This window comes from Myxocyprinus asiaticus, chromosome 11, assembly GCF_019703515.2.
Source record: "Myxocyprinus asiaticus isolate MX2 ecotype Aquarium Trade chromosome 11, UBuf_Myxa_2, whole genome shotgun sequence".
Lineage (NCBI taxonomy): Eukaryota > Metazoa > Chordata > Actinopteri > Cypriniformes > Catostomidae > Myxocyprinus > Myxocyprinus asiaticus.
Window position 1 is genome coordinate 3,372,846 of NC_059354.1, and position 8,838 is coordinate 3,381,683.

Here is an 8,838-nt window from a genome sequence, read left to right on the forward strand (position 1 = left end):
GCCTGCAGTCCATCCATTCTGACACCGAGAGACATTGAGAAGAATGTGTTAAAACACAGTCCATTTTCATTAGGTAGCCTATTTTAGCTTGTGATCATTTTATTTTAGCTCATTGATCATTTCGGACAGTATTAGATAATGGGAGTGACACATAAGCCCGACTGAGCTTGATTACTTGACCCTGTTCATTTGGAACACGAGAGCTATCTCTGCTCGAGCTGCCCCTTGACACACACACATTCCCTCTCGCACTCTCTCTCAGGTCAGTCTCTCACATTTGTCTTTGGGATTTTATAATGCATGTTTACAGATACGTGACCCCCTGAGCACAGCAATGCATCACTGTCAGCAGGACAGTGCCACCTGATTCCCATACACTGCGCTTTTCTCTGACCTCTGACAGCATCCCAGCGCTCCTGAAAAAAGAACCCGTCAATAGGACATTTGAACCTTTCCCAGCAAATATGATGTAGATCAAGTGTTGGTGAATTACTTGTGAGGTGGGCGCTCAGTAGCCCACCCCCAAACGCAGAACGTTTCATTTCGAAGTCAAACTCCTCACTACACCATGCTGCACGATGACATTTATTTTATTTGACATCTTGCTAGTGCACTGTCAGTAAAATCATTTTGTGTGTTTTGAATTACTATCCATTTCAAGAGTTTGTGAGCTCTGCGCTCGTTTTTCATGTTTGTGGCACAGTTGCTTGTTTTATTGAAGATTTATCTCAAGCAGATGGAGTGATTAGATATGAATCCACCTTGATGTGCACCTCACTTTTTCACATAGATTCACATTTCAAGTACTTCAATCTCATTTGATCATACCTCACTCCAGTCCATGATATATCTGTTCAGTTACGAATAAAACACCCTCAAAATAGTCATGTGGATGTTGCATATCTCCACTTCCATGAAATTGTGCCACAGAACAATAGCTACCACACACACATAATAAATACTATATACTATACTATACTAATAGTATATATTATATAGTATATATATATATATATATATATATATAAACTGTCTGCTGTGGTTGCCAGAACTTTACTCATGATTTCTGATGACTCATTAGTCATCTATTAGTCATATAATGTTAATATACCAACATACTTGAACTGCAATTAACTTTCAGCTTTCATCAAGAGTGGCACTGGCATGCAGGATATATAATTCAATTTTAACTTATTAAAGCTGCACAACTGAACTTTGGACTCTCTACACTGTAAAAAAATGTCCGTAATTTAAATGGTAAAAGACCGTAAAAATGCTACAGAAAAAAACGTAAATTGGTTAGAGTAGTTACTGTAAAATATACATGATTTTTTTTTTATATATATATTTAAAAAGACAATACATGTAGTTTTAAGGTAAAATGTTGTAAAAATTCCATTTTTTGATTTTCCTGTATAATTAAAGGTACAAATGTATATTATATTTAACAAGAGAGTACATGTGCTTTTTATGGTAAATTATTGTTAAAATTACAGTAAAAAACAATGATCGGGTGTTCCCACAATTCCCTGCATGACCCATCATATTTCATTATATTTTATGGGAATAGTTATGTTTCTTCTTATTTTTAATATCAGTTACATACATTGGGATGTTCTGTTTTATATTTGATGTAGTTTAGTTAATGTTTACTGCATTATTTAAATTTCACATGTGTTACCCTGATGGTGTTTAGTGTTTGTGTGAGTGACACTTGAGCACTGTGTCTACATGTTTATTGGTCATTGCTCCTGGAAGAGACACTATTGATGAACTTCATATCATCATGTGCTCTTCTGTAATTTTGATGGTGATTAATAATACCTTATAAAGTAAAAAGCAGGTTTTTACAGTTTCAGAAGGTTAATATATTAAGTTTATCATTTAATAATATAAACAACGGTACTACACCATGAAATATACTATAAAAACAACAGTTTTAAACTGTAAAATGTACAGGTTGTTCTGTAAAGTTGTTTACATATTCTAATTTGATAAATCAAATGTCAAATTAATGTTTGTATTGTATTACACATCAATTTAAGAGGTTAAACTCTGATACGAGTTCAGTTCAAGACACTTTATTTTTATATTACAATCTACAGTCTCAGAGGACAATGCGAGTGAACTACCATAATACTACAATAGTAGGTATATGCACTTAAAACAATTAGACTGTAATATAAAAACACAAAACGAGGATTCAATAATGATGGGGATTAAATAAACTTGCAGAAATATGCAATATAACATTTGCAATAATAAACAATGTCTTTTATCATTTCTTTGGAAGTTATAATAGAAAGATGGTTACACACAAAACAAATTAATTTACATCACTGTGCTATGAAATCAGTACATTATAAACAACTTGACATGAGTATACATTCATGCTGAACTAGCTTGTACCTATAGCGGCTTTTAAATGCAATTGTGAACGGAGTCCACTCTGTTCAAACACACTATCTGCTAAAAGAGCAATGAAAAGTGACAAAAACGTGCATTTCTGTGAGTGGGGTTAAATAAATAAGAAAACAGCAGCACACACACACTTAGGGAAAATTGAAACTGCAGTAATGTTATTAAATATTCAAAATGTTACAGTAACTTTACTGGATAAAACTAAACTTTGGTAATCGGTAAAAACATGAGTAATGTTCGATTCATTAAAGCATGGCAACCAATATAAGCTTCAGCAACCCTACCAGAAAACATATCCAAGCATTATAGACCATTTCAAGGACTGTTTGTTGGTGGTCAAGTGAGGTCACTGTTCCTTGAACATTTCCTGCTTGTCAAAACAGAGACCATTTAGCAGAGACGGGCCACTTCTATTAAAATGAATGGAAGAAACTGGAACGGCCAACGGTCAACAGAAAAAATACATCCTCATCACTGCTGTCTTTAAACACCGAGCACACGTCTTCGCAGTCCAGGAATGGAGCGGTGAGGGTCCGGTGCGTGTTAGATGCATCACACGTGACTCAGACCAATAAAATTTTACTGTTTATTTTAAATATGTTCTTTTATCGTAAACTTGACCAACCATTTTGGAGATTTCGGTCTTCCCCCATTCAAGTAGATAGAAGCTGCACTTTCATGACGGTTGTTTACATAGAAATTAGCTGACCAAACTGCCCAAGATCGTTCCAAAAATGGCTGCCAAGTGGATTGACTTACCTTGAAAAAGAGACTTTGTTGAAAGGACCCAGAAATACATTTGTTCTAATTCCTTTGTTTTTGTTTACATTCTTGAAATGGTTTTTAACAAGTAAACAAATTCGCCAAACAGTTAACAGTTAAACATCCATTAGGAGAGTGATGTCATGCCGCTGCTCTCATAAACGGCAACTGACTGAACAGCCATAGCTTCTTCAGCCAACACTCACTCGACCAGACCTGCTTTCTGAGCTGGCGGACATGACGTAAACACACAAGGACGAATGACGTAAGTATGCGATTTCGCAGCAAATCCGACCTGACAGCTCTAAATATAAAAAATTACTGTATGCTTACCATAGTGAATTGGGGTAAGACAATGACAGTGTTTTGAACATGTATTTTTTTTAATTTTTTTTTATGTTCTTACTCAATAAGGAACTTTTATTGGTAGAAAACAAAAAAATCTTACTTATTGCAGCTTTAAAATGCTAATTTTTAAAATCAGCAATGGAATACTGTACAACTAGACTAGTGACAATGCTAAGTGTTGATATCGGTTACTAGATTTGCACTAGTTAAAGTGTTAATTCTTAAAATAAATAATGATGTAATTATACATCAAAATCTTGAAAATAAAAACATTTAATTCCATCTAGAAAAAGCATAATTGTTGATATCTACTATTAAAGATATCTGTAAATGCAATTACAGATATCTTTAATTTCTTACTAGTTGAAATTCTAATTTCACATACCAGCAATGTACTACTAACTTGTAAAAACCATGACTTTTAATATCAGTGGATATGGATAACACTGTTACTAGTGAAAACATCCATTCCTGATATCAACAATTGAAAAAATAGTAAAAATGCTACTCATTGATACTGGTAATTTTGTTATAAATAGTGATAATGTTAAATTTAGATATCTATAATGTGATTGCAACCAGTAAGAAAGCCTTTTAAGCCTTATCTTATTGATCTTCAATTTACTGAGATCGGAAATCCATTTCCAAATATCTGAAATATCAAATTAAACATTGAAAACCATTTACAGACATAAAAAATAGCATTTCCAGTTGTTTTAATTCAATTGTTTATATCAGGAATATATATTTGAGCTACTAACAATTACATTATCATTTTTTACTCATAAGAAGTACATAGCAGCAGAAAATGTAATAACTCCAGTGTACATAACTGATGCAAATAAGAAGAAACACAATTTCAATATAATATAATCAAATATGATGGGTCAAATATAATGGATTTTACCACAAAATTACACATAATGTCTTGCTAAATAAAATATAATTTTCAACTTACATGGTAACGTAATTAATAAATTGCTACATTTTTCAATGTAGTATTTTTACATTCTTTTTCAATTAAAATTGCGAACTATTTCTTACAATGTAGCTACCACACACTGTAAAAAATCCTGTTAAATTTATGGTAAAAAAAACTGCCAGCTGTGGTGGCCAGAATTTCACTGCACTTTTAAGCATTACAGGATGTCATTTTGGGGTTTGCATTGCAGTAAACATTAACTAAACTTAACTAAACATGTTACATAAAACATCCAAATGTATAAAAATGATTTAAAGATAAGAAGTAACATAAATATTAAAATAAAATGTTTGGGTGCAATTATGATTTCACTGTAAATTAAACAATAGTTTACTATAAAACTGTATGCATTATAAATTCAGACTGCTAACTTTTTACAATATATTACCTTAAAATATAATGTATTGACTGAATGTAAAATGGTAAACGAGTTAAGCAACTGACAGTTTTTCCTGTAGCATTTTTACATTATTTTTTATAGTAAAATTACCAATCAAATGTTTTACAGTGCACATTTACAGATAAACAGATGCTTTAATCCAAACCAATTTACAGTGCATTCAAGGAAGCATCTTATCAATATGTTTTTTCCCTGAGAATCAAAGCCAATACCTTGACATTGCCTGCTCAGTGCTCTACCAATTTAGCTACAGGAACATCACAGCACAGGAGCACAGCTGAGAAGAATTAAGGTTTTCCAAGAGATTCATAATGATGGACTATGATATGGTCCATTTTGCTGACATTATAAAGAGATTCACTATATTGTCACTGTACAGGTGAAGAGGAAAATATCTCAAGGATACATATTTTCTACTCTCCTATATACAGCCGTTTATCCACCCAGGAAGGAGATTCCATCTGCTTTCTGCTATCAACGACCTACTAATTAATTTTTTTAGGATGACAAACGAGCCGTTGGTTTGCTAAGCAGAGGTAATTCCGGCTGGGCCATCCGGCATCTATGGATTCTCTGAATACTTCTCTTTCCAACTCACACGCCACATCTCTTGACTCAGATTTATACTGATCTTTTATTTATTCCCTGAAAATATGGCAGATAAGAAACATAAGTGTTCTTGATATTGTGTTTTGTCATATCGAGCTGCCTAAGATTGAAATCCTAAGAAACAATTTTCTGTTGAAATGAAAGAGCTTGGCCTTGTGAACCCTGGAGGAAAATAACCTTGCTGTTCCAGGCAGAATATATATAACAGAAGAACTGAATAAGTTAAATAGACAAGAGCACGAGCCATGTCACTTTTCCATTTACTGCCCTTTGGGGTGAGCGCATCAAAATCATCTTGTTATGTTTCTCCATGTGTGTTATAGTGCAGCATGAAAAAACTAACGGCGAGCTGTTTGAGTGTCAGTTGGAGTTTGGCTCATTTTAATATTGCAATTTTGACCCTCGCTGTTTCCTTATAAGAATGATATGGACAATAATGTGTTGAATGTCACAAAAACAAATTAACATGACCCGGTATTAGAGTTCACTGTGGGATGATGACAACTGTATCATTATCAAAGTCATCATACTCCCAGTAGGCATGAGGGATACATTGAAATCAAATTAAAGAATCATATCAGGGTGCGGCACCATGACCTGAACGAGGAGACGCTCTACGAGCAGTTGAATTCTTGCAATTAGCTTTTGGCTCTGTTATTTTTAAATGCCACAAGACAAAGTTGAGTGGCATGAATTCATTTCACGAAAAGGTCACGAGGTGCCAAAAATATGTTGATTTGAATGGAATTACAATTAAAATCACAAAACACATTTAGGCAGGACGATTCCCCTTCCATCCCCTGTGCACTGGAGCCTGCCATAAATTGTTAGACAGGAACAATAAGCTTCTCTGGAGCAGAAAAGTCATTAAACCTTGCTGTAGCTCAAATGGAGACTACTCAAATGTGTTTAGAGGCATCATAATGCCGAGAAATGCCAGGCCTATCATCGCTCCACATGTTCTTCAGCATTCATACTTCACCTTGGAAAGGGCACATCTTTGACATTAGCTCTGACACTCACAATCTCTCATGCCTCATAGGTGCACTTCTCTATGTACGCCTAGCAAACCATTTCATATTCACAGATAAGACACTCTTGTTCTAAATGTAAAAGTAGCTTGACCTCTTCATTCTGTTCAGTCGTGTTCAGGCTGTTGAAGACAGAAGAGCCATACCTGTTAGTAATTGAACATTTGTCAGAATGTTGTAGTGATAATCACACGGCTACTTAATTATGCAGTGGGCCTCACACAAGACACTGAAGTATGTGGTCATTTTTGATCACACATCACTTATGGTGTAAGTGTGAGTATGAATGTCAGATGACCCCTCCCTCCATTTACCTCGTGGCACCAGCTAAGGACCTTTACAGTATAAGAGTGATTTAAATGGACCACTCAATAAATTAGAGATATGTTAATTGTAGGGGGTTGGTCATCTGAATAATCTGAAGGATTTTGTGAAATTATGCCTAACCTTTAGATCCTTTTACTGTATTATCAATACAAGGAAGATGAATATGTTATGATGAATTACATTTATTTACAAAAAGAATAAAACAAGAATAACTTACAATAACTTCAAATGGTACTAACATGCTAAAGAGTAATACGAATGGAGAAGAGAATAAAGTGCATAGGATGGAAAGATGCAAGTATTTGAGTTTTGTAATTATCTCATTGCAGTGGAAAAGGAGCCGGATTCAGTTTCAACAGAGGAACACAAAGCACTGTATACGAAGCGCTGAGGAATACTGATCTCCCGGAGCACTGTGAGGGTCTTTGCAATCTAGAACACGCAGATGAAGCTCTGATGTCAGCACAGAAGTACATTTACAATCTGGAAAATGCAGATGAAGGAATCTTGAAGAGAAGGTTGACTAGTGAGAGCTTAACCTTGTTGCGGGTGTTATGTTATTGTCTCCCTCTTCTCTGTGGAGCAGAAACTCAGAACAGGGTCATTACTGTTGTCGCCTCCTCTGAACAGGAGACTCAGAACATGGATGATCTGCTAGTGCCTCCAACCTCACTAACTGAAGACTCAGAACGTGGAGTGTTACTACTGACTCATTTCTCTCATGAGCGGAGAATCATAACTTGGTGTATCGTGTCTCACTGGACGGAATAACCAGAACATGGATGTTTTAATTATTGCCCATTGGGGACTCAGAACCTGGTGTGTCCATTGAAAGGGTACTTTTGTCCCTTTCTCATGAGGAGGAGATTACAATTGAAATCTGTTGAAATCAGAGATGGCACACACATTGTGGCCAACCCTTCCTTCTCAGTGTGAAACTCATTTGTATAGTCTAAAGTTCACAGTTAGAACAGTGTCCTTAAAGTTTTACCTATGCATTGTTCAGTTTCGAAACCATTTCCGAAATGCTCTTGGCGATAGTCTGAATGAAATATGGTATGGAGAAAATATGGTAAGAAATAGTTGAACTATCTGCCATACATTCATCTACTTGTTAATAGGTCAACTTCTGTGATTAGCTTAATGCCGATTATGCTAATCAAACAACTGCAATTAATTTATCATTTATTCATCTGTGGAAGAACATGGAGTGGATGTGTTGTAGTTGATGTCCATTTTAAGGATATCAAGCATATTTATAGATGGATTTGTCTTTCTTCATGGCCTCTAATTATTTCAGCTACTGCTGCCAAATTGGCAGTTAATAAACATGCTATATCTGGAGGCCCTAAGGAATCTTGAAGGCCATCTAAGCTTAAAATTTAGGAAGGGAGTCAAGATGTGCCAAAGGATTTTGGCACTATGAAACCACCCATGGACCAATAAGAGGTCCCTTCCAATGAAAAGGTGGATCCGGGGCTTTCCTTCCTGCCCCGTCAGAGGTGTCTGGCAATTCTCTGAGAAGCTTTATCTGATGGCTGCTTGGAATTTGTTTGTGTTGGTCCACCACAATCCAATCAAAATGTAGCAACTTTTCTTCACTGTGACAGTTAGAGAGGCGGCCTGCCATAAACTGGGGCCCCTGGAATGCCATCTTTTCCATTGTTCACTACAACGGTAAAGATTTCAAGCAGGGCCACCATAGACAATGAGGGGGATGTGTCCTCTACAATGTTCATATTAGTGGACATGTTTTTTTTTTTTTTTTAATGCCTATATCTTAAAGTCTTATTCTCAAACTATAAGTTAGCCATTTGAAAAGATATGTGTTTAACCACTAGGGATGGGAATTGTATGAATTTACAGATCCTAGGCCGATTCGATTCCTCTTAATGATTCTGGTTCCTTAAAAGTTCCATCAAAGGGATAGTTCAGCCAAAAATAAAAAATTCTCTCAT